Consider the following 27,291-nt stretch of genomic DNA (forward strand, 5'->3'; position numbering starts at 1 on the left):
AGAAAATGGTTGAGTTTTTTAAAATGTGTATAAAAAATTAAGAGTAGAAAAATATAGAAGTCTGCATGTTTATGGAGGACTAATTTTTCTCATGTTCTTTTGGAAAGCAGGAAACCAATATAAAGGCAAGGATAATTGTTCGTTGTTTTGGCACTGATTGATGCATATTTAATGGCATAGTGTATAAACTTTTAGTATGAGGCCTGGCAAGAGCCCCTTGTTAGGAGTGGCAGCATGATACAGTGTTTGCAGTGACATTGCCAGATCATGGATATTTTTGTTATTAGTCAGTTTCATACCTTTGAGACCCACCTGTTCCAGGTACTCACTTGTGAAGTAGGTAATGTGACTCTAACATAAGTTAATTTATACCTAAGATAATTTCTCACCTTTACAGATAAATTATTGTTGAACTTTTTTTTTTTTTTTTGCGGTGCGCGGGCCTCTCACTGTTGTGGCCTCTCCCGTTGCGGAGCACAGGCTCCGGACGCACAGGCTCAGCGGCCATGGCTCACGGGCCCAGCCGCTCCGCGGCATGTGAGATCTTCCCGGACTGGGGCACGACCCGTGTCCCCTGCATCGGCAGGCGGACTCTCAACCACTGCACCACCAGGGAAGCCCTATTGTTGAACTATAAAACTACTTTTTTGTAGTTTTAAATTTCTAAAATATGTTTGTTTTACTTTTTTTTTCACTTAAGCTGGTAGAATTTTAGTAAAATTATTAAGTATATCTTACAGTGAAGTTATTTGTTTTCTTTGTGCAGATTAAATTAGAAGCATACCTTACTCTTTTCATTATATTAACAATTTAGAAGGCTTTATTACACAGTTTGCAATAGAGATCTCTCAATGTATGTATAAGATTTAAGTGTAAGCTTTAAGTTGTTTAAAGAAATCATTAAATATTACAAGTATAGCACTCTCATTCATTCTAGTCTTGAGATATTTCTTTTTTGTCTTTTTAAAAATCAGTATTATAGATTTTAAAAGCAGTATAGAAAGTAAAAGACCAGATATCTCCCAATTATGTCATAGTGTTTTTTATACAAAGTTATGAATAGGCTTTGATTGAGTGTTCAGTACTAATTGCTTTTGTTAATTAGAAATAATATTAAAGTGAGAGAAAAATGTATATAAAATGGAAAAATGTTCATAATTCTTGCTTTAGGTGACATGTCAAGTTTTCTGATATTTAAGGAGTTTAAATGTTTAAAATATTCATCAATGTTTTCTGCATTTACTAAGTATTGTTAGTATTAAAAAGTATTTAAATTTTAAAAAATATATCTTTATCCAGAAGGCTAGCTGTAATATTGACTCTATCTTAATTTTAGTATTTAAAAAGTGATTGGGTTATTCTACTTAAAATTCAAAGTATGTTTTAAAGTATTTGTATGTAAAAGTCTAACGCCACATAGGGCTCTTAGATAGATGAAATTTTATCATTGAACGAAGTAATCTTGATGGCACTTTTGCTGGATTAAGCAACATGTCCATGCTGCAAGTGTCTTGCCCCTTTTGTGTCAGTGGTAACTTTGGAGAGAGATTTTTGTTGCTAATAGCTATCTGTTTGATTTCAGCCAGTTCCTTTCCAGAATGCTATTCAGATATATTTTTTCTTATTGTGTAAGATTATAGGTAATTTTATGTTATCTAGCCACTGTCTCTATTTAAAATTTTTAATTTTACTTTCCTGTCATCATCAAATCATTTTCAGTAGCTGTATGCAAGTGATCCCTGCTTTATCATTATATAGAAACTGGAGTTTAAAAAATGTGTTTTCCTTACCTTATCTTCTAAAAGTAGACTTTAAAATCTCTGTTTTTGTACTTTGTGTTTCTGTTCCTTGAATTTTGTTTCATCTTATTTTAGATAAAATTAGTTTTTAAAGCTATGCACAAAGCAGGAGAGTTAAATTCTACACTACCATATATATTTATTCTTTCGACAGATAGTTTTTAAAATTGGTACTATAATGCATTCTTTGTGTTTTCACATGTAACTCTGTGAACGTTAATTTTTACAAACACGAGATGAAGTCTGATCATTGTCCTGGGTACACTGGACTTGTGCTAAATCATTTCTTATCTTTGCCATTTATTTGCAGTCTGACTTTGGCATTATTCTAAATTATGTGGTTAGTAGACTAATTTTGTGGCTTCCAAGTGCGCAGCTCTGTCCTCAGGAAGCTAGCAGTGCCGCAGGAGCAACCACGGGGGGCAGTGGCGCTCTCGAGTGTGCAACTCTCTGGCTCTTGCCACCATTCCAACAGAGCAGCTTTACCTTTGCTTGCCTTTCATAGGCAGGTTTGCATATGATTTCCCTTTGAGAAAGACTCCTTGGCTTAAGGAAGGAAAAGAAAGAAAACCACTTCAATAGAACATTTATAAGGGTGTAGCTAACTATAATCATATGTATTTTTTTTTTAGTTATAGAAGCAATTCAAGCACATGGTGAAATAAAAAATAAGTCTTCCTTCTCATAACTGTTGGTTGACCCCTTAGAGACAATTACTGGCAACCACTGAATTTCACTTGTTTTGGTGGTTATAAATTTTACTTTGAATAATACATTGCACTTTATTTATTGATTTAAAATGATATCAGACTCCAATAAAGCTATTTAAAAAAATGATATCAGTTGACTCCAAAATAATCAGGATAACAGGCTTGTGTCTCCTTGTGTACATACGTGTTCTGTTAAGTACCATCGGGAAAGATTTGAAAGTGTCATCCTTTATTGTAGTGTTAGAAGTAAGGGATTGTCAAAGATGTAAGACTTTTGGTACAAATATATTTTATAAAATGAAAGTTCAAGTGGATTATCATAATTTAGACTGTGTCCATGCTTACTCTTTCAGTCAGCCCATCTCAGTGACTAGCTGTTAATTCTGTTTAACGGAGAAACTTTTGAATGAGCAGTCCAGCCACTTATAGTCTTGGGGACTTTTTGGCCTAGACTTCAAGTTGCATCCAACTTTTTAGGTCTAGGCAGGGTGATTTTAACTTTATGATTCAGTTTGCCAATTTCTAAAGCAAAGTTTGACCATACCTGGAAGAAACTGAGAAGTATTCAGCATTTATATCTGCTTTCATTCTTCACTTCTCATGTTGTAAAAAGCATACGATGGAGTAAAGAACTGTTAAAGTATTATAGAATAGAAAGAAATTGGAACAGTACTTCAGTAGAGTTAGTGCTGAGTTGTTAATATCCTTTTATGTCTCTTAACCATCAACACTTGAATGTGTTTTTTTCACAGAATTAGTAGAAGGGTGTTCATTCTAGCATCCCATCTCTTTACATAAGGCAGAAGTCACTTGCATAAATGCTATGTAAACACCATTTTATGATGTATAAAGAGCCATTTACCTTGAAGTGAAAGGATTTACAGTGAGAAAACTCACTAAAATAATTGACTTAAAAGTTACCTAAAATAATAAATACCAAATTCATTAAGATCAAGGTTTCTCTTTTTAAGTACTAAGAAAATGTGAAGAGTAATAAATACTGTGATACTTAATATTTAGCAAATTATTATTTTGGTGTATTTTCTTATGTTCTATTTTATTTGAGATAGGGCAGTGGGAATTATTATACCCATTTTATAGGTGACAAAACTGAGATGTATAGATTTTAATTACTCACCTAAGATAATATTGCTTACAAAAGGTGGAGCCAGAAATATAAACAGAATAATCTAATCCCTAGGTCAACATTCTTTCCTTTATATCTGTTCACTCGTGACTTTTAAATTAAAATATATTTTTGCTCACTTTAATAAGTTTCTGAGTGTTTGCTTATCGTGTTCTAGTCAAAGCTAAGTTTGAAGCCCCCTCTCCAATCCTTACTGCTCAGACATTGCAATTAGCTAACAACCATAATTACATTTGCTTTTCAAAGAGAAAAATTATGTTTCTCATTGAATTCTTTAAAACATTTGTTTGTGTTCATACGCTTGAAGCATAGCAAAATTGTTTTTTTGAGGAATTGAAAATTAGTAGAAGTACTTTTTGAGATGAGCTGATATACATGCTTTTGTCAGTAAGTCCTCAAATGAACACATCATATACAAACAAGCTTCTTCAGGGGCAGAAGCGATTTTTAATTTAGTTTATTTGCATCATTATAGATCAGTACTTAGCCTGTTTATATGTAAATGTATGATTTGAGGAACAATTAAGTGTTGACAAAGTAGATTGCAGTCATATCAATTGCAGTGCATTTTCCATAATTTTTCTAACTGACATCTTTGATGATAAATAGTGGATGCCAAGTCAAAGCCGATTATACAGTGCACTAGGAATTCATGGGGCTGTCAGGGAGAAGACCGATTGACTTTGAATTTACATATTAATGAGAAGATTTGTTAAGAGGGTGCTTGACTATAGAAAATAACAGCGTTGTTCATAGGGCACGACATTTTATAAATACAGCTGATGCAGGAAAATGGAAATTAAACCTTTTAGGTTAATAAATTCAAGAGACTGCTAAAATGCATATTTGCATTTTTCTTTTCTTAAATTTACCTTACTCTTTGCAGTCCAAGTGGCTTTTTTAAAATTCTGGGTCAACTTTGTATAATTTTCAAGGATATAAAATTACTTAAATGTTTTCTTTGTATCATTCAAGCCTATTGTAGGAGAATTCTTGAAGCCTAAATGCAAGTCTCTAAGTCTAAAGTCTAAGTGCTTTTGTAGAAGTAATAGATTTTTAAAAATAAATGTTATAAAAAAACCAAGTAAATTTTAAGAGTGATTAAAAAAAAAATTAGTGGCATTAATTATAAACTGAAGTGAAACTGGGCCTGACAGGAATGTCTTTCATTTTATGAATTAAAGTTGAACTTTCTCTAGGATGTGATGGTTTTGGAAGAATTATCAAAATATTTTACTTCACTGATTTAGAACTTAAAATTATGCATGTTCACAGTTACTTTTTAGCATATGAATCTAGGTAATAACATTCTGGTGGGAATATGTATGCCATTTTGAAATTGAAAATGATGATTTTACTTTTCTTCCTCTCATTATATCTGTATTTCAATTATAAAACCTTATATAGGTGTAAGAAAGTTCCAAGTTTACAATTTTGTTTCAAGTATTTTTAAGATACGTTTCTTAAGTTTTTCAAGGGTAGCTATAAGATAAGAACCCATCAGAACACAAAATTCATGGGCATACTTCTTGATTAGCAATTTTCTGCAAGTACAAAAATATTTTGGGAATAGACTCGAAACTCCACATCCAGGCCCTGTTTTAGACGACCCAAGTGTTAGAGATTATTTTTTATTTTTTCTTTGCAGGTTAACTTTCTTTGTAAAATAAATTTTGTATTTTGTCTTACTAATGGGCTGTTTTTGAATCTTACTTGGCTATTCTGCGGAATTTTTAAAAAACAAAATAGTGAAGAGTTGTGGTAGAATTCGTGCTTTACAATGCAAATAAAAAAGTTTTTAGCTCACTCTTTCAGGCAACTATTGACGAAGGAAGGGTTCAGTGTGCAGTTTAATGGGAAACTATGGACCATGAGCTGATATTGAAATGAGGTCTCTGCTCCTTGCATTGGTTATGGAGCATTTATCTTAAAGATTGCTTATTCTTTTTGTTGTTTATAGTTTATTTTTGATTGGGTTTTTTAAACTTACATAGTTTCTTTTCTAAAGAAACATTTAAAATTTTATTCAAGTAACATGTATGTGGTTAAAAAAAAGAAGTTAAATAATACAAGGCTTATAAGAAACAATATTTTCCTATCCCACCTTTCCCATGCCTGAATTAGCTCCTTCAAATTCTTTTAGGCTTTTGTGTATGTGTATGCATTTAACTTTCTCCATTTCTGAGTAATATACATATATTGCTGTTTCTTGATTTATCAATTTTAGACATGACTTCCAATTATAGAAATGGAGGATTTAGCATTCTTCTATTGTATTACCGTATGCTTCCATTTTCCCTGTTCCATCTTTGCAATTTAATTGTATTACAATTTTTCAACCAGTGTTTATTGTTCATTTAATTATGACTATGAATGTTATTTATACTGTATAGTAACATTTTCATCTCCTTTTTTGTGGAACTTTAAGTTCTTCCTGGAATCAAAAATTGCCTCATTTTTAATTTGCCTAGTTTATCATGTCACTATTACAAAAGCACTCCAAATTCTCCATCAGAAAATTAAATCCTCTCCAAATATTATTTTATAGGCAGTTGTTGAGATACTACTAGTTGCCTACCTAATATCAGTTCTCCAACTCCACTTATTAAATAACAGAATCCTGGTTTTTGTTCAGAGTACTGATAAGTCTAGTTAAAAATAACCAACTTCCTCAAACACCCTTGGAGTCGGAAATGGCTGTAAGACCCAGTTGTAGAAATTGAGATAGTTGTAGAAATATTCTGGCAGAGATTCTAGGACAGCTATTATTTTTCTGACAGGCTTACTTGACATATATATTTTACCCTTTGCCTTTTTTCATCGTTTCTTCTTGGAATGTATGTGTGATGATTAGAGGTACAGCAGCCATTTTGCAGGCATGAGGATGAAGCGACACCCTGAAAGTAGATGGTACTGAGAAAAAAAAAAATGTTCTCCTTATGGATAACTTGATATTTCTGTTATATATAGCTGAACACAGTCCTAGTTAGTACTGTTGTCGTATATCCAATATTCCAATAACTTCATACTCTTCCAGGAGACATTCTCCTGGAGGCTTTACCCTCCTTTTCTAATCTGATTGCTTGCTAGGCTTGCTACACAGCTGTTGCTCTGGAACATAATTTCTTCTCTTTTCTGTGTTAAATCCTCTATTTCTTAGGCCTTCGTCTCCCTAGTGTCTTCTTTTTTGGTCTTCCTGGATGGAGAATATCTTGCAGTACCTTCTTAAGAATGGGTAGATTAGAGGTAAAATTTCGAGACTTTGCAGTGTCACTCTCACACTTGATATTTTGCCTGGATGCTTGGATCAGTATTCTCTTAGGTCTTATATGTTTGAAATGTCTTGCTACTTTTACACTTGACTTCTTGGTTGGATATAAATGTTGGGATACCTTTTGAGAGCTCTGTAGCCACAGATTTTTCTTTTTTGCAGGTAACTTGATTTTTTTGTTTGTATCCTCAAAAATCTGTTTTTTTTTTTTCTTAAAATAGTTTGAAGATTAGCAAGGTTGCCTCTCAGTGTGGATCATTCTATATGCTCTGTATATTCACTTCTTCCTTTAGTTTAGGGAATTGCCTTTTATGTTTGAATTTTTAAATTTGATATTGAAACTTATTTTCTTACTCCATTTGTCAATTATATGCTTCAGGGATACCAATTATTCTATTTTATAATCTTTGCCTACTGTATCTTTCACCTCTTTAAAAAATTGCTTTAATGTTTGTCTTTTTATTTGCATTCCTTTATCTCCAGTCTTTTTTTTTTTTCTGTCAGTAATTTGATTTTCAGTGATCTAATCTGTTATTTATAGTTTTTATTTAATTTGGTAATGATACGGCTTTCATCTTTAAGTTTCTTTACTCAGGTTTAAATCTTATATTTCCTTTATTCTGTGGTTCGAACATGTGGTTTTTTTGAGTTCATGTTCTTAGTAACTTGCTGGAGAATTTCTTTTCATATATGGAGGATTTTCTTCCAGAATGATTTCTTTATTTTTTGCTTTTTTTTTTTCTTCCCTCTTTTGTGCTGTGAATGTATTGCACAGTTATTATGCACTTTTCATATTGCAACTACTTGGGAAGTGCTGGTATAGACATTTTATTTGTTCTGATATAGTGTGACTTCTTAATTCTGTCCCAGCACACCTAAAGGCAGTTTGTTTCTTCCTCTCAGTTTCAATCTGATTGTGGGTATTTTGTGCCTTATTCCTTTTTGCCTTAGGGCATTTGGGGAAAGGAGTAATTTGTGGGATAGTAAATAAAGTCTTAGCAGAGATGGATCTCGTTTTTAGAATACTTGAGCACTTCTTCGGGAACTTTCTTTTTTTTTTTTACATTAAAAATTTTTTTATTTATTTTTGGCTATGCTGGGTCTTAGTTGAGGCATCCAGGATCTTCATTGCGGCATGTGGGCTTCTAAGTTGAGGCATGCGGACTATTAGTTGTGGCTTGCATATGGAATCTAGTTCCCCGACCAGAGATCGAACTGGGCCCCCTGCACTGGGAGTGCAGAGTCTTACCCTCGGGACCACCAGGGAAGTCCCTGAGATAAACTTTTTAAAAAGCCAGGAAGATCTGAATGCAGCAGTAACAGCTGGCAGTAACTGTTTTTTTTTTTTTTTTTACTTTTTTTTTTTACATCTTTATTGGAGTATAATTGCTTTACAATGGTGTGCTAGTTTCTGCTTTATAACAAAGTGAATCAGTTATACATATACATATGTTCCCATATCTCTTCCCTCTTGCGTCTCCCTCCCTCCCACCCTCCCTATCCCTATCTAGGTGGTCACAAAGCACCGTGCTGATCTCCCTGTGCTATGCTGGCTACTTCCCACTAGCTGTCTGTTTTACGTTTGGTAGTGTATATATGTCCATGCCACGCTCTCGCTTTGTCACAGCTTGTCCTTCCCCCTCCACATATCCTCAAGTCCATTCTCTAGTAGGTCTGTGTCTTTATTCCTGTCTTACCCCTAGGTTCTTCATGACATTTTTTCCCCTTAAATTCCATATATATGTGTTAGCATACGGTATTTGTCTTTCTGTTTCTGACTTACTTTACTCCGTATGACAGACTCTAGGTCCATCCATCTCATTACAAATAGCTCAATTTTGTTTCTTTTTTATGGCTGAGTAATATTCCATTGTATATATGTGCCACATCTTCTTTTTCCATTCATCCGATGATGGACACTTAGGTTGTTTCCATCTTCTGGCTATTGTAAATAGAGCTGCAATGAACATTTTGGTACATGACTCTTTTTGAATTATGGTTTTCTCAGGGTATATGCCCAGGAGTGGGATTGCTGGGTCATATGGTAGTTCTACTTTTAGTTTTTTTTTTTTTTTTTTTTTTTTTTTTGCGGTACGCGGGCCTCTCACTGTTGCGGCCTCTCCCGCTGCGGAGCACAGGCTCCGGACGCGCAGGCTCAGCGGCCATGGCTCACGGGCCCAGCCGCTCCGCGGCACGTGGGATCTTCCCGGACCGGAGCACGAACCCGTGTACCCTGCATCGGCGGGCGGACTCTCAACCACTGCGCCACCAGGGAAGCCCTACTTTTAGTTTTTTAAGGAACCTCCATACTGTTCTCCATAGTGGCTGTACCAATTCACATTCCCACCAGCAGTGCAAGAGTGTTCCCTTTTCTCCACACCCTCTCCAGCATTTATTGTTTCTAGAGTTTTGATGATGGCCATTCTGACTGGTGTGAGATGATATCTCATTGTAGTTTTGATTTGCATCTCTCTAATGATTAATGATGTTGAGAATTCTTTCATGTGTTTGTTGGCAGTCTGTATATCTTCTTTGGAGAAATGTCTATTTAGGTCTTCGGCCCATTTTTGAATTGGGTTTGTTTTTTTGTTATTGAGCTGCATGAGCTGCTTGTAAATTTTGGAGATTAATCCTTTGTCAGTTGCTTCGTTTACAAATATTTTCTCCCATTCTGAGGGTTGTCTTTTGGTCTTGTTTATGGTTTCCTTTGCTGTGCAAAAGCTTTGAAGTTTCATTAGGCCCCATTTGTTTATTTTTGTTTTTATTTCCATTTCTCTAGGAGGTGGGTCAAAAAGGATCTTGCTGTGATTTATGTCATAGAGTGTTCTGCCTATGTTTTCCTCTAAGAGTTTGATAGTTTCTGGCCTTACATTTAGGTCTTTAATCCATTTTGAGCTTATTTTTGTGTATGCTGTTAGGGAGTGATCTAATCTCATACTTTTACATGTACCTGTCCAGTTTTCCCAGCACCACTTCTTGAAGAGGCTGTCCTTTCTCCGCTGTACATTCCTGCCTCCTTTATCAAAGATAAGGTGACCATATGTGCGTGGGTTTATCTCTGGGCTTTCTATCCTGTTCCATTGATCTATCTTTCTGTTTTTGTGCTAGTACCACACTGTCTTGATTACTGTAGCTTTGTAGTATAGTCTGAAGTCAAGGAGCCAGATTTCTCCAGCTCCCTTTTTCGTTCTCAAGATTGCTTTGGCTATTCGGGGTCTTTTGTGTTTCCATACAAATTGTGAAATTTTTTGTTGTAGTTCTGTGAAAAATGCCAGTGGTAGTTTGGTAGGGATTGCATTGGGTCTGTAGATTGCTTTGGGTAGTAGAGTCATTTTCACAATGTTGATTCTTCCAATCTAAGAACATGGTATATCTCTCCGTCTGTTTGTATCATCTTTAATTTCTTTCTTCAGTGTCTTATAATTTTCTGCATACAGGTCTTTTGTCTCCTTAGGTAGGTTTATTCCTAGATATTTTATTCTTTTTGTTGCAGTGGTAAATGGGAGTGTTTTCTTGATTTCACTTTCAGATTTTTCATCATTAATGTATAGGAACGCCAGAGATTTCTGTGCATTAATTTTGTATCCTGCTACTTTCCCAAATTCATTGCTTAGCTCTAGTAGTTTTCTGGTGGCATCTTTAGGATTCACTATGTATAGTATCATGTCATCTGCGAACAGTGACAGCTTTACTTCTTCTTTTCCAATTTGGATTTCTTTTATTTCCTTTCTCTCTGATTGCTGTGGCTAAAACTTCCAAAACTATGTTGAATAAGAGTGGTGAGAGTGGGCAACCTTGTCTTGTTCCTGATCTTAGTGGAAATGCTTTCAGTTTTTCACCATTGAGCACAATGTTGGCTGTGGGTTTATGATATATGGCCTTTATTATGTTGAGGAAAGTTACTTCTATGCCTACTTTCTGTAGGGTTTTTATCATAAATGGGTGTTGAAATTTGTTGAAAGCTTTCTCTGCATCTATTGAGATGATCATATGGTTTTTCTCCTTCAATTTGTTAATATGGTGTATCATGTTGATTGATTTGCATATATTGAAGAATCCTTACATTCCTGGAATAAACCCCACTTGATCATGGTGTATGATCCTTTTAATGTGCTGTTGGATTCTGTTTGCTAGTGTTTTGTTGAGAATTTTTCCATCTATGTTCATCAGTGATCTCGGCCTGTAGTTTTCTTTCTTTGTGGCATCCTTCTCTGGTTTTGGTATCAAGGTGATGGTGGCCTCATAGAATGAGTCTGGGAGTGTTCCTCCCTCTGCTGTATTTTGGAAGAGTTGGAGAAGGATAGGTGTTAGCTCTTCTCTAAATGTTTGATAGAATTCACCTGTGAAGCCATCTGGTCCTGGGCTTTTGTTTGTTGGAAGATTTTTAATCACAGTTTCAATTTCAGTGCTTGTGATTGGTCTGTTCATAATTTCTATTTCTTCCGGATTCAGTCTTGGCAGGTTGTGCATTTCTAAGAATTTGTCCATTTCTTCCAGGTTGTCCATTTTATTGGCATAGAGTTGCCTGTAGTAATCTCTCATGATCTTTTGTATTTCTGCAGTGTCAGTTGTTACTTCTCATTTTTCATTTCTAATTCTATTGATTTGAGTCTTTTCCCTTTTTTTCTTGATGAGTCTGGCTAATGGTTTATCAATTTTGTCTATCTTCTCAAAGAGCCAGCTTTTAGTTTTATTGATCTTTGCTATCGTTTCCTTCATTTCTTTTTCATTTATTTCTAATCTGATCTTTATGATTTCTTTCCTTCTGCTAACTTTGGGGTTTTTTTGTTCTTCTTTCTCTAATTGCTTTAGGTGCAAGGTTAGGTTGTTTATTCAAGATGTTTCCTGTTTCTTAAGGTAGGATTGTACTGCTATAAACTTCCCTCTTAGAACTGCTTTTGCTTCATCCCATAGGTTTTGGGTCGTCATGTCTCCGTTGTCATTTGTTTCTAGGTATTTTTTGATTTCCTGTTTGATTTCTTTAGTGATCACTTCGTTATTAAGTAATGTATTGTTTAGCCTCCATGTGTTTGTGTTTTTCACAGATCTTTTCCTGTAATTGATATCTAGTCTCATAGTGTTGTGGTCAGAAAAGATACTTGATACAATTTCAGTTTTCTTAAATTTACCAAGGCTTGATTTGTGACCCAAGATATGATCTATCCTGGAGAATGTTCCATGAGCACTTGAGAAAAATGTTTATTCTGTTGTTTTTGGATGGAATGTCCTATAAATATCAATTAAGTCCGTCTTGTTTAATGTGTCATTTAAACCTTGTGTTTTCTTATTTATTTTCATTTTGAATGATCTGTCCATTGGTGAAAGTGGGGTGTTAAAGTTCCCTACTATGAATGTGTTAGTGTCGATTTCCCCTTTTATGGCTGTTAGTATTTGCTGTATGTATTGAGGTGCTCCTATGTTGGGTGCATAAATATTTACAATTCTTATATCTTTTTCTTGGATCGATCCCTTGATCATTATGTAGTGTCCTTCTTTGTCTCTTCTAATAGTCTTTATTTTAAAGTCTATTTTGTCTGAAATGAGAATCGCTACTTCAGCCTTCTTTTGGTTTCCATTTGCATGGAATATCTTTTTCCATCCCCTCACTTTCAGTCTGTATGTGTCTCTAGGTCTGAAGTGGGTCTCTTGTAGACAGCATATATATGGGTCTTGTTTTTGTATCCATTCAGCCAGTCTGTGTCTTTTGGTGGGAGCATTTAATCCATTTGCATTTAAGGTAATTATCGATGTGTATGTTCTATTTCCCATTTTCTTAATTGTTTTGGGTTTGTTATTGTAGGTCTTTTCCTTCTCTTGTGTTTCTTGCCTAGAGAAGATCCTTTAGCATTTGTTGTAAAGCTGGTTTGGTGGTGCTGAACTCTCTCAGCTTTTGCTTGTCTGTAAAGGTTTTAATTTCTCCACCAACTCTGAATGAGATCCTTGCTGGGTAGAGTAATCTTGGTTGCAGGTTTTTCTCCTTCGTGACTTTAAATATGTCCTGCCACTCCCTTCTGGCTTGCAGAGTTTCTGCTGAAAGATCAGCTGTTAACCTTATGGGGGTTCCCTTGTGTGTTACTTGTTGTTTTTCCCTTGCTGCTTTTAATATGTTTTCTTTGTATTTAATTTTTGACAGTTTAATTAATATGTGTTGTGGTGTATTTCTCCTTGGATTTATCCTGTATGGGACTCTGTGTGCTTCCTGGACTTGATTAACTATTTCCTTTCCCATATTAGGGAAGTTTTCAACTATAATCTCTTCAAATATTTTCTCAGTCCCTTTCTTTTTCTCTACTTCTTCTGGAACCCCTGTAATTCGAATGTTGTTGTGTTTAATGTTGTCCCAGAATTTTCTGAGACTGTCTCCAGTTCTTTTCATTCTTTTTTCTTTATTCTGCTATGCAGTGGTTATTTCCACTATTTTATCTTCCAGTTCACTTATCCGTTCTTCTGCCTCAGTTATTCTGCTATTGATCCCATCTAGAGTATTTTTAATTTCATTTATTGTGTTGTTCATCATTGCTTGTTTCATCCTTAATTCTTCTAGGTCTTGTTAAATATTTCTTGCATTTTCTCTATTCTATTTCCAAGATTTTGGATCATCTTTACTATCATTATTCTGAATTCTTTTTCAGGTAGACTGCCTATTTCCTCTTCAGTTGTTAGGTCTGGTGGGTTTTTATCTTGCTCCTTCATCTGCTCTGTGTTTTTCTGTCTTCTCATTTTGCTTATCTTACTGTGTTTGGGGTCTCCTTTTTGCAGGCTGCAGGTTCGTAGTTCCCGTTGTTTTTGGTGTCTGCCCCAGTGGCTAAAGTTGGTTCAGTGGGTTGTGTAGGCTTCCTGGTGGAGGGGACTAGTGCCTGTGTTCTGGTGGATGAGGCTGAATCTTGTCTTTCTGGTCGGTAGGTCCATGTCTGGTGGTATGTCTTGTGGTGTCTGTGTACTTATTATGATTTTAGGCAGCCTCTCTGCTAATGGGTGGGGTTGTGTTCCTGTCTTTCTAGTTGTTTTGTATAGGGTGTCCAGCACTGTAGCTTGCTGCTCATTGAGTGAAGCTGGGTGCTGGTGTTGAGATGGAGATCTCTGGGAGATTTTCGCCGTTTGATATTACGTGGAGCTGGGAGGTCTCTTGTGGACCAGTGTACTGAAGTTGGCCCTCCCACCTCAGAGGCACAGCACTGACTCCTGGCTGAAGCACCAACAGCCTTTCATCCCCATGGCTGAGAATAAAAGGGAGAAAAAGTAGAAAGAAAGAAAGAAAGAGAGCGAGGGAAGGAGGGGGGGAGGGAGGAAGGAAGAGGAAAGAGGATAAAGTAAAATAAAGAAAGATAAAATAAAATAAAGTTATTAAAATAAAAATAATTATTAAGAAAAAAAATTAAAAACAAAAAACAAAGAAACAAACGGACGGATAGAACCCTAGGACAAATGGTGAAAGCAAAGCTATACAGACAAAATCTCCCACAGAAACACACATACACACTCACAAAAAGGGGAAAAGGGGAAAAAATAATAAACCTTGCTCTCAAAGTCCACCTCCTCAATTTGAGATGATTCGTTGTCTATTCATGTATTCAGCAGATGCAGGGTACAAGTTGTTTGTGGAGCTTTAATCTGTTGCTTCTGAGGCTGCTGGGAGAGATTTCCCTTTGTGTTCTATGGTTCACAGAGTTCCCGGGGCTCAGCTTTGGATTTGGCCTTACCTCTGGGTGTAGGTTGCCGGAGGGCGTCTGTTCTTCGCTCAGACAGGACGGGGTTAAAGGAGCAGCTGCTTCGGGGACTCTGGGTCACTCAGGCCGAGGGATGGGAGGAGTGCGGATGCGGGGTGAGCCTGCGGCGACAGAGGCCAGCGGGACGTTTCACCAGCCCGAGGCGCGCCGTGCGTTCTCCCGAGGAGGTTGTCCCTGGATCACCGGACCCTGGCAGTGGCGGCCTAAACAGGCTCCCGGAAGGGAGGTGTAGATAGTGACCTGTGTTTGCACACAGGCTTCTTGGTGGTGGCAGCAGCAGCCTTAGTGTCTCATGCCCGTCTCTGGAGTCCGCGCTGTTAGCCGCAGCTCGCGCCCGTCTCTGCAGCTTCTTTAAGCAGAGCTCTTAATTCCTTCTCCTCGCGCACCAGGAAACAAAGAGGGAAGAAAAAGTCTCTTGCCTCTTCAGCAGGTCCAGAGTTTTACCCGGACTCCCTCCTGGCTAGCGGTGGTGCACTAACCCCCTGCAGGCTGTGTTCACGCCACCAACCCCAGTCCTCTCCCTGCGCTCAGCTCCCCCCCGCCCCGGCGTGTGAGCAGACAAGCCTCGGTCTGGTGAGTGCTAGTCGGCACCGCTCCTCTGTGCGGGAATCTCTCCGCTTTGCCCTCTGCACCCCTGTGGCTGCGCTCTCCTCCGTGGCTACGAAGCTTCCCCCGCTCCGCCACCCGCAGTCTCCGCCCGCGAAGGGGCTCCTAGTGTGTGTAAACCCTTCCTCCTTCACAGCTCCCTCCCGCTGGTGCAGGACCCGTCCTTATTCTTTTGTCTCTGTTGTTTCCTTTTTCTTTTGCCCTACCCAGGTACGTGGGGAGTTTCTTGCCTTTTGGGAGGTCTGAGGTCTTTTGACAGCGTTCAGTAGGTTTTCTGTAGGAGTTGTTCCACGTGTAGATGTATTTCTGGTGTATCTGTGGGGAGGAAGGTGATCTCTGCGTCTTACTCTTCCGCCATCTTCCCCTTAAGTCTCGGGAACTTTCTTAAATGTCCTATAGTGACATTGATGCCACCTACTTTGTTCCCATGGAGAAATTTTCTTGACCTTTAAACTGTTCTTATTTATTCATTGTTTAACCCAGGAATTCTCCTGTCCAATATGGTAATTGTTAGCCACATGTGGCTATTTAAACTTAAATTAAGTGAAATTGAAAATCACTTCCTCAGTTGCCCTGGCCCCACATTAAGGCTTCAGTAGTCATGCGAGGCAGGTGCCTACTGTATTGGATAGTGTGATATAAAATGTTTCCGATATCACAGAATTTTCTATTGGGCAGTGTTGCCCCAGAGTCATCAGTTCTTTCAGAGAGAGACAGGCTTGTTGTTTACTCTCCCACCTGCTTCTCCTCACCACCTGTTTCCACTGCCAACCTCCCTCACCACCCCACCACCCCAAGTAGGATGAAAGGTAAGAGTAACCCCTCAGTTTTCTTCTGTCTAGCAGGCAAGAGTTAATCATGAACATTTTCAAGAAGTGAGGAATATGTTTTTCTAGAGTCTTTTCTTTTTAAAAAATACTTCTAAAAAAGTTTATGCCATTAGATTGTGACCCTCTTCTTGTTTCTTTCTCCACTGACTTATTTTTGCTAGTTTTAATTTTTTATTTTCTGCATATTATTTATATTGGGGAAAGAAATTCTGTTTTCTGTCTTTCTCTCACCATATTTACCTAGTAGCCCCAAAATGTTCACAGTATTAAAAGTATTTTATGAATTTTAACGGGTACTAAATGAATTTTAGGAGCAGAAAGTTAGAGCTTAAGATGTTAAGAAATGTGATGAATTCTGCTACCCTCCTCTGATGTCTGTCCTTTTTCCACTGTGCTTTTCTCCTTAACATTTTGTTATGGATATTTATATCATTTTGTTTTCTTGACCTTATAGTCCATTTATTTCCTTATATTTTTCTCTGTGTTAGTCTTATTACTGTAGCATAAAGGAGTAAATATGATTAATATTGAATTTATCTCTGACAAGTCAGTTATTTAATTTTTAAATTTGTGATTTTGCTGCTTAGTAGATTTCTATATTCATCTCAGAAAAGATTATGATTTTATGTAATCTAATAATGTGGTAATTTAAAACAGTCAATTTTATTCTATTCTATTATTCATTTAGCTGTATATATACAAGACTTTAAGTTTCTGATACATATCTTAAAATTACTGCAGTCCCACTGGAAGCTGCAAGCCTTTGATAGACTCCAGAGTTCCAAAATGGTTACGTCAGACAGATTCTGCTAGTGCATTGTTGTCTAGGCGGTATAGAGAATGTGGCAGACACTGTTGATTGTCTCCAGCAGACAACCCCTATGCAAAAAGTTCTTCCTTGCAGACAGATGTTCTACAGGGACTGAGCACCCAGGTGTCTTTGCAGAAGCCATGTTGCTTCCCAGCCTAAACTAGACTAATGTTAATTACATTCCCCTTGTAGGTGATAGGTTTAGGAATGGGCATATAACACAATTCTGGCTAATGTGAAGTAATGGGAAATATGACGAAAGTGGGGTATAGAGGACTGTATGAGAAAAGTTTACTTTAGCGTAAAAAGCATGAAGACATCTGACCTGCGGCTGAGATGTACTTCATGGACTTACAGTTTCCGCTTCCATTGATGGAATACCTTGATCAGATTAACTCTCTGGGAAATTATTTTGAAAAATAGCAGCTAAAGGTGTACTATAGGATGATCAAAAGTAGGCAAAACTAGAGAGGACTCTACACATGAAGGACTGAAATTTCAAGGTGTGAGTTTGCAGGTTTTTGCCTGGGGGAATTCCCCTATCCCATATAAAAATGGAAAAAGTTACAGCTCACTTACCTAGGTATTAGAGAACAGACTTCAAGGCTGGCAGAAAGGCTGGGGAGAAATTCCAGAAAGGTGTGGGAACCACAGGAGGGTGCACCCCTGGAAATGCATGTAAACACCATTCAAGTCATTGGCTGACCAACTCTCCATGTGTGGAGAAGACTCCAGTGTGTCTAGCAAAAAAAAAAGCAACTGGAAACTAAATGGAGATTTCACTTGCTGGTCGTATTAGGATACACAGAGTTTGGAGTTTGAAACCAGTAAGATGCCTGATAAAACAAATATTAATACACTTCAGAGGAATGCAACACAACGAAGAATTTATAGTGTATGGTTGATAATATTCAGAATACAATTTGAAAAAATCAGCAGACGTGAGAAACAAAAAAATAACTAATGCTGAAGAGAAAAAGTAGGCAATAGAAAGATAATCAAGAAGAGGCAATTATCAGACAAATAATGCAGCTATTATATATATATTATATATATATGGCAAAAATAGTAAAAAGCAACATAGTTGTATTGATTGAATAAATGAATCTTAACAGGAAAGACACTATAAGAAAGAACGAAATGGAAATTCTAGGGCTGAAAAACACAATGATTAAATGAAAAATAAGCTAGATAGGCTTAATAGCCAGGAGGAGGCTGTAAAAGTGTTAAGAAACCTGAAGATAGATTAATAGAAATTATTCATTCTGAAGAACAAAGAGAAAAGCAAGTGAAGAAAAGTGAACAGTCTCAGAGCCATGTGGAACAATATGAAACAAAATAAAATACTTGTAATTGAAGTCCCAAAATGAGAGAAAAAAGTGAATGGAGTAGAAATAATACCTGAAGAAACAAAAGCTTAAAAAATTTCAAGTTTAGTTTAAGGGGGGAAAAAACCAAGTGTACAGATCCAGGAAACACATCAAATTCCCAGGCAAAATATTAAAATGTCACACCTAGGTACATCATAGTCAAACTTCTGAAATCAAAGGGGAAAGAGAAAACCTTGAAAGCAGACAGAGAGAAACAATGCATTATATACAGAGAAACAATGATTATGACTAACTGCTGATAAGAAACAATGGAGTCTAGGAAACAATGGAATATCATCTTTAAATTGTTGAGAGAAATCTGTCAACAAAGAATTCTATATTGAACAAAAACATTCTTTAAAAATAAAGATGGAATGAAGAAGTTTTCAGATGAACTAAATTGAAAAATTGATATGTAGAACTGTATTACAAGAGATACTGCAAGAAGTTGTTTAGGTTGAAGAGAAATGATGATAGATGGTAATTTATAACTATAGAAAGGAATAAAGAATGATATAAATGATATATATGTAGGTAAATATTAAAAATTAAACTTTTTTCTCTTAATTTCTTTAACATAATTCTGTAACACACACACAAAAGATGTTACATATATATACATCTATCTGTCGCTATGTCTTCTCGGCAAAGATTGTACTTGCTTATGCTTAAACTCTGAATTTTCTGTACATCCATGGAGCTGTGACCTTGGCCTCCAGTGCCACAAGTCTTTGTTTGGACATAAAATGTTTTCATTTCTCTAGGAGTGGAATTACTGGGATGTATAGTAAATATATGTCCTTCCTTTTTACACCTCCAGTTCCTACCCTCCAGATGCAACTAGTTCTAACTCTTTGAGCTTTAACTTCTAGTAGTTATCCTCATATTATTATTATTTTTTTTCCCTCATATTATTTTTAAAACAACTTGTTTATATATGTTTTTCTAGTGACTCAAAGGGCATTATTTAATTTAGATATATAAATATTTGGGGATTAATGAAGAAGAAACAGTCCCTGTACAAAATTTTATATGAAAAGTTTTTCATAACCTAGATTATTTGCTTTTTAAAAATTTTTAACTGTTGTTTGTTAGAGCCCTAGTTTCTTACCCCCACTTTATCTAGAGTACAGATTTTTGCTTTTGTTTTTTCTATTTAACTATTAGAGTTCACCCTAAGATTAAAACAAACTACTGCTTTATCCCCTCCCCCATGAATGTCCACCAGTATTTTAAAACCTCTGCTCTAACCCACTAACCTCTTTTTTTTAATGTCCTAAAGGATAATTAAATTCATCAATTTCAAATCAATGGACACTTACCTTCTTTAATACATTCTCTTTATTTCAGGGGTTTAGGTAAGGAGGGAGTGAATACTTGAGGAATTATGATTAGTTCTACCTAGGTTGGGCTTAATTTTATTTTGCAGTTTATGACTGAGTGAGAACCACTCTAAAATGCATTCTGCTTAACAAAAAACAGTTCTTATTTATCTCTGTAATTAGACTGAGATTAGTTTTCAAATGACTGGAACCCTTCTTTCTCATGTCTTAGAACTCTTAGACCTAAGATCAACTTGTGTCATGAGTATATTTTACTTTAGAGAAACATGAAAAAATGCCTTATGTAGGTTCTTCAGATTTCTCAGTAACAAAATTTGGAAACCACTGCATTCGGAAAGCTTATTTCCTGTATACTGGTGCTGAACATACAGTCATAAGAAATGAGAAGTGTTGTGGGCAATTGAGCACTCTGAATTTTCAGAGTGGCTCAACTCAAAGTTACTGGGCACAGGTGTTTCCATAATTGTGATGTATTGGGGGAGATTCAGTGTTCAATGATCCTCAAACCCATACTTCCACCTGTGTGGTATAGTGGTCACTGGGCTGTAGTATAAAACATGTAAAGTGAAGAGCGTAGCAGTTACCTCATGGAAGGAAAAAATGTCTCAAACCAGTATTCATATAATGTGTTGTTTTACATAGGCCTAATCAGGGGAGAAAGAGACTTTTTTTGAGAAAAATATTAAATTAAAAAATTTATTAAACATGACTTTTTTAAAAAAAGTAAACATGTGCTATCCATACTGAATAATTTAATTGTTTATGATATTGCCAATCACCTACCCACTGTGATCTTGTCAGGGAAATCTAACCCAATGTCAGAGAGATGGACCACCAATACACTGCTATGGTATCTATGGACTGAATGTTTATGTCCTCCGAAATCCACATGTTGAAGTCCTAACTCCCAATGTGATGGTATTTGGAGGTAGGGACTTTGGGAAGTAATTTGGTTTCAGTGGATTGGTGAGTGTGGGGTTGTCGTCATGGGAATAGTGCCCTTATAAGATGACACACCAGAGAGCTTGCTTCCTTTCTCTGCCCACGTGAAGACATAGCGAGAAGGCAGCCAGCTGCAAGCTAGGAAGTGGGTTCTCACCAGGAACCGAGTCTGCCAACACCTTGATCTTGGATTTGCCAGCCTTCAAAACTGTGAAAAATTGTAGCTTAAGCCACCCAGTCTATGGTATTTTGTTATAGTAGCCCAAGCTTGCTAATATGAGTGTCTTATGGCATGACAATGCCATGATGTGTTCCCCTGTGTAGCTTTTAAGTAGTCTGTGTCCACAGAAGATAACAGACGTGGTATTGTCCTGGTACAAACCTTAAGTTGGTACTAGTGCCCTCCAGGCTGTCTTGGAATTCATAAGACAAGTGGATACATTCAGTGTCTTTTTCTCGACTATGACAAACACCACGGTAATAAAATAAAAGAGATGGCAGGATGAAGAATAAAGTTTATAAACTGTGCCTTTCCAAAATATGCTTTATGAAATAAAAGGTAATTTTTTTGGACTTCATAGAGCTTATATTTAATGTAACAACATTTCTCTTACTGAAAGTGAATGTTTTAGAGCAAGGTGAAAAGCTAATTTTATTCTAATGTTTTTATTTTAGCGTTTGGGGTGGTCAGTACACATGAGTGGAGGGAGACCTATTTTCATATGAAATAGCTCAGGTATATTAAACTCACTGTTTCTTTTAAAAATTTGTTTTAATTTTTTTTTAGAGAAAGTTTTAGGTTATGACAAAATACGGTGGAAAATGCAGGGAGTTCCCATATACTCCCTGCCCCCACCCACCTCCTGACTATCAACATCCTTCACCACAGTAGTACATTTATTACAGTCAATGAACATATGTTAATACATCATTACCACCTGAAGCCCATAGTTTACACTGAGGTTTGCTCTTGGTGGGGTTCATTCTGTCGGTTTTGACAAACATATAATGACATGCCTCCACCATTGTGATATCTTACAAAATAGTTTCACTGCCCTAAAAATCCTCTATGTCCTGCCTATTCATTCCTCTTTCCCCTACAAATCCTGGCAATCACTAGTCTTTTTACTATCTCCATAGTTTTTTTTTTTTCAGTTCTTTGCCTTAGTAATATGCATTTAAGGATGCTCTGTGTCTTTTCATGTCTCTGTAGCTCATTTCTTTTTAGGGCCAAATAACATTCCATTGTCTAGATGTACCACAGTTTATTCATCCATTCACCTGCTGAAGGATATCTTGTTTGCCTCTATAAATTGGCAAATACGAATAAAGCTGCTATAAACCTTGTGCAGGTTTTTGTGTGGACTCATTTTGGTATAAACCAAGGACTCTGATTGCTAGACTATTTGATAAGAGTATATTTTAATTTTGTAAGAAGCTGCCCAGTTGTCTTTCATAGTGGCTGTACTGTTTTGTGTCCCCACTGGCAATGAATGAGTGTTCCTTTTGCTCCACATTCTTGCCAACATTTAGTGTTGTCAGCATCCTGGAGTTTGGCCATTCTAATAGGTGTGTAGTTGTATCTTTTTTTAAAAAATATTTATTTATTTATTATTTTTTGGCTGCGTCAGGTCTTAGTTGCGGCATGCGGTCTCTTCCATTGTGGTGTGCGAGTTCAGTAGTTGTGGCACGTGGGCTTAGTTTCCCTGCAGCATGTGGGATCTTAGTTCCCTGACCAGGGATTGACTCCATGTCCCCTGCATTAGAAGGTGGATTTTTTTTTTTTTTTTTTTTTTAAGAAGGTGGATTCTTTACCACCGGACCACCAGGGAAGTCCCTGTATCTTGTTTTAATTTGCACTTCCCTAATTATACATGATGTTGAACATCTTTTCATAAGCTTATTTGCCATCTGTATATCTTCTTTGATGAGTTGTCTGTTCAAGTCCTTGGCCCAGTTTTTAATCGAGTTGTTTGCTTTCTCATTGTTGAGTTTTAAGAGCTCTTTGTATATTTTGGATAACAGCCCTTTATCAGATGTATCTTTTCCAAATATTTCTCCAAGTCTGTGGCTTGTCTTGTCTTTGTCTTGACATCTTTTGCAGAGCAGACCTTTTTAATTTTAATGAAGTTCAGCTTATCAATTATTTCTTTCATGGGTCATGCCTTTGGTGTTGTATCTAAAAGTCATCCCATATCCAAGGTCATCTAGATTTTCTCCTATGTTATATTCTAGAATTTTATAGTTTTGTGTTCCTTATTTGTCTCTAATCCTTTTTGAGTGAATTTTTGTGAATGATGTAGGTCTGTCTAGATTCATTTTTTTTGCATGTTGATGTTCAGCACCATTTGTAAAAAAGAAGATCTCTTCTCCATTGTATTAACTTTGCTCCTTTGTCATAAATCAGTTATACAATATACAGTTATACAATAACGGTATATTTATGTGGGTCTATTTTGGGGTTCCCTGTTCTGTACCATTAATTTCTTTGTCTGTTCTTTCACCAGTACCACACTGTCTTGATTTTGATTACTGTAGCTTTATAGTAGATCTTGAAGTGAAACTCACTGTATAAATGTTAAACTATTGAAAAATTTAAGCATACACAAAGATAGGGCTAAGAGTCCAATGAATCCTCATGTACACATCACCTAGATACAACATTCATCAGCTCATGGCTGCTCTCAACTTTAACTCAACCCCCTTCCCACTTCAATCCCAAATTTCATATGAAATTCAAGGTATTATATAATTCCATCCATATCTATTCAGGATGTATTTCTAAAACACTGTCTTCACTTTAAAGAAACTGCAAAGCTGTCTCCATTTTCCAAATAAGAGGATTTAAAGCTTTTTTTTTTTTTTTTTGGTTCAGCTTGAATGTACACTCTTTTAGAAAGGTGGAGAAAGTTGTTTATTCTAGTATATAATTTCATTTTCTACACATACTGATGTTTTAAATAACAGAAAAATCTTCATTTATAAATATAACTTTTTTATACTCGTGAGTTTCATCACAAAGATTTTATGTATTTGTGTCCTTATTATTACCAGGGTTCCTTTTTGAGTCATTTAATACTTTTCCATAGGGAACCATCTTTACTTCTGTATAGGTTGTTTGAGATGCTCATCACCTTGGAATATGGATAGAATGCTGACATGGAAATTACATTTTAAGCCTCCAATACTCATTCACATGATATTAGCATAATTATTATTCAGAATTCTTCTGTAAGGAAGACTTGACTTTTCTCTCCCATTTATTTATTTTTTAGTCATTTATTTATGTAAGTATGGACTCCTAGATATTTATTTTATCCTTTGGGTTATGAACTAATACTGTCATTATTCTACGGCTAAAATTTTTCAGCTTTGGTCTTAGGGAGTTGTTTTCATTTGTTTTTTAAGTACCTGATGATCTAGATTTACTTTAACTGCCTTAGTTTTAGAACCAGCCATTTTCCAAGGTGCAAAAGAGCAGGTTTTACAGGTTTATTAATGTTTTTTACATCAGTCAGATTGCTGTTAAATGGTTCTCTTTGTAATAATCATATCAGTAATTTATTGGAGTAAAGGTGACATTACTTAAATGACCATGAGGCTTAGAAAAATTGCCAGCATAAGCCACAATATAAAATATTTTAATTAATACCCATTAAAAACCCCCGTTATGATAATGCCTCATTTCTCTAGGCTCAATACAAACAATACATATAATAATTGATATTTTTAAACCTTTTTGATGCAAACACTTCTAAAACAATTTTCTGTCTTCCAGCCCCTTGATAGAGAATGAAAGACATAACTTAATATTGTTTTCTTTCTACATTACACATTACATTATCTGAGTATCAGGAGATAAATGGTTAAAATTAAAGGCATAATATACTCTGCATAAGAACTTTATACTTAGAATAATACCTCAACTCTTCATAACTGCTGTTTCAGCTACGTAGGGGAGACCTTTCGACTTAGTTCCAAATTCATAGATGTATTGTGTAAATTGAAACTGCATTGTATCAATTTCTAGATAAGAAATATATTAGAAGGTACAGAATACATTAAAAAATTAAGCAGTTCCATTAAAAACAAAGTATTTCTAAAATATTGTTTTCAAATACACATGGTGCTGTATTAACATTGGTTCATCTTCCTTTTTTAGGTATATGATGTACAATTAGTATACTAAGTTCAGCAAATGGAAATTTTTTTCTATAGATTTCAGCATCTTTGAAACCTATTTTATCTGTATTTATCCTTAAGCAGACTAAATATCCTTCTGATTATATCTTGTTTACCTTACTTGTTTATTTTATTTATTTATTTATTTATTATTCGGGGGGTTGGGGGGGCTCTGCTGGGTCTTTGTTGCTCTGTGCAGGCTTTCTCTAGTTGTGGCCAGCGGGGGGCTACTCTTTGTTGCAGTGCGCAGGCTGCTTATTGAGGTGGCTTCCCTTGTTGTGGAACGTGGGCTCTAGGCACGCGGGCTTCAGTAGTTGCAGCGCATGGGCTCAGTAGTTGTGGCTCACTGGCTGTAGAGCGCAGGCTTAGTAGTTGTGGCGCACAGGCTTAGTTACTCCGCGGCATGTGGGATCTTCCCGGGCCAGGGCTCGAACCTGTGTCCCCTGCATTGGCAGGCAGATCCTTAACCACTGCGCCACCAGGGAATTTCCTGTCTTTTTTTCTTACATGCATAATTTTAAGATTTTTATTGAACTAGAAATAATATATATGTGTGAGAAGCAAATGGTCTCATGAATTTTTGTAAACTGAAGACCCCAATGTAACGAGTACTCAGATTAAGAAACAGTAATTATACTTCAGAAGACCCTCCTTTGACACCTTCCACTTAATATCCTTCTTTCCCTCCCAGATGGAAACAATATCCTGACCCTTAATGACTCTGCCTTTTCTTCCCTATTTTCCTTCCTCTTTCCTTACTTACTTTCTGAAAAATTGTTGAACTAGTTTGAAGCTTTGGATGATGGGTTTGGTTTGCTTGTGGAATATTACTAGGTAAGGGTATCAGCAATCTGAGTTCCTTTAATCACCTCAGTTATAGATTTGACATGATTGAAAGGTGGGCTTTAATTTTATCATCTTTACTCTCTAGGATGTAGACTCTCAGGATTTTAAACCAAAGACTAAGGAGAGTTAGGAGTCTTGGTTTTGGTGGATCCTGACCTCCAACTTTTGCTTCTGTAATTTTTGTGAATCTGCTAAGAGCTCTTTAGGCCTCTCGGCTTTTTGCTATGTAATAACAATGATTTGGGGGGAAAAACAATTCCTAAGGTCGGTCAGATTTCTTGGTTTACTACTTCTTCTGGATCTTGCCTGCATAATTCATCACTGTTCTTTTAACTTTTCAGTGCCTTCAAACAGGTGTGTTTCATTTTTCTTCCCTAGCTCGCTATAAGGGTTATTCCAATTTGCTTATTTCTAGAAGCAGAACTCTGTAATCCTGTATTACCTGTTTTTAAAAAGTAATCTTTCAAGTCTTACTTTTAATGACATTGTGTCATTGGAGTTTGTGACTTCTTTTAAGCATCTATAACTGGCATTGATTAAAGTTGTTTCAGTGTAATGAGTTCCCCAGACAGTACATTTTGGTTCAGAATGAAGCAGTTGTACAAAAGCCTCATGATATTTTTGTAAATTCTCAAATATGAGGCAGTTTCTTTTCTGAGGGATAATTTTAGGGGGAAATTTTTCTTCTATTTGGCATCTAGGGATATTTGATTTACGGTGAGGTAATAGTTTCTAGAAAAAATTTAATAATAAAAGCAATGGTAATAGCTACTATTTGAGTGTTTAATATGCACTAGGCACTAAGGACTTATATAACCTTCACTAAACTAATCAATCTTTATGAACACTTTCATGATATAGATACTGCTTTTATTCCATTTTACAAATGAGTAAATTAAGACAAGGGGAGGTCAAGTAATTTAACATGGTCATAGAGGCAACCCCGATACTGAACTGGCATGACCTAGTACTACCGATTCTGGCTGTTTGCATCCAGCTTCCATTCTGTTTTGGCCAATGTCTGTTCCTGTCAGTTGAAAACCTGAGAAAACAGCTAGCAGTGACACAGATTCAGATATAAAGCTGTTGGAGATTGGCTCCCATCCTGTGTGGAAGCCTCATCTCTTTTGTTTCATTAACCTCATGAAAACATCAGTCCTTACATTTTTTTCCTTTTAATTCAAAATAAAGGAATTATGCTGTTGGTGTATATATACAGTTAGTAATTAGCAGCCAGATCTAAAAAGCCATGCCATGATGTTCTCATAGCAATAGAACCAAATTGAAATTTCATAAAAAGTATAAGAGAAAGTTTCTTTTGAGGGGAATATACTTTGAAATAATAATTGATATCAATAATTATTTTAGGTATTAAGCAACATGTTCTTCGTGTTTGTTATCCAATAATCCTGTTGTTAAAACTTTGTACTGTTTCAGAGAATCCCTTTCATTTTAGTAATTATACTAATTTATTTAATGTTAAATGTTAAGAATTAATTTACAGATCTTTAATAAAACATATCATGAAGCATTAATCTGTAGAAGCTTTACTTAATAGCTTTGTAAAATCTTTGGATGTGGGAAAGATACTAATGAAAAAAAAATGCTCCTTTATAATCTTTTTACTGTAATTACTACCATAATCCTAAATACTTGTACAGTAAAATAAACAATACAAATATTTATTAAAATAATGTAATTGAACTT

General features: G+C 36.0%; 1 protein-coding gene across 4 annotated transcripts in view; it reads left to right on the plus strand.

The window, feature by feature from the left end:
* AP3B1 (adaptor related protein complex 3 subunit beta 1) overlaps positions 1 to 27,291 on the plus strand; it is a 276,626-nt gene that overhangs the window by 85,780 nt on the left and 163,555 nt on the right. The gene's annotated exons all lie outside the window — the stretch shown is intronic.

The sequence above is a fragment of the Phocoena sinus genome, chromosome 3 (assembly GCF_008692025.1).
Source record: "Phocoena sinus isolate mPhoSin1 chromosome 3, mPhoSin1.pri, whole genome shotgun sequence".
Lineage (NCBI taxonomy): Eukaryota > Metazoa > Chordata > Mammalia > Artiodactyla > Phocoenidae > Phocoena > Phocoena sinus.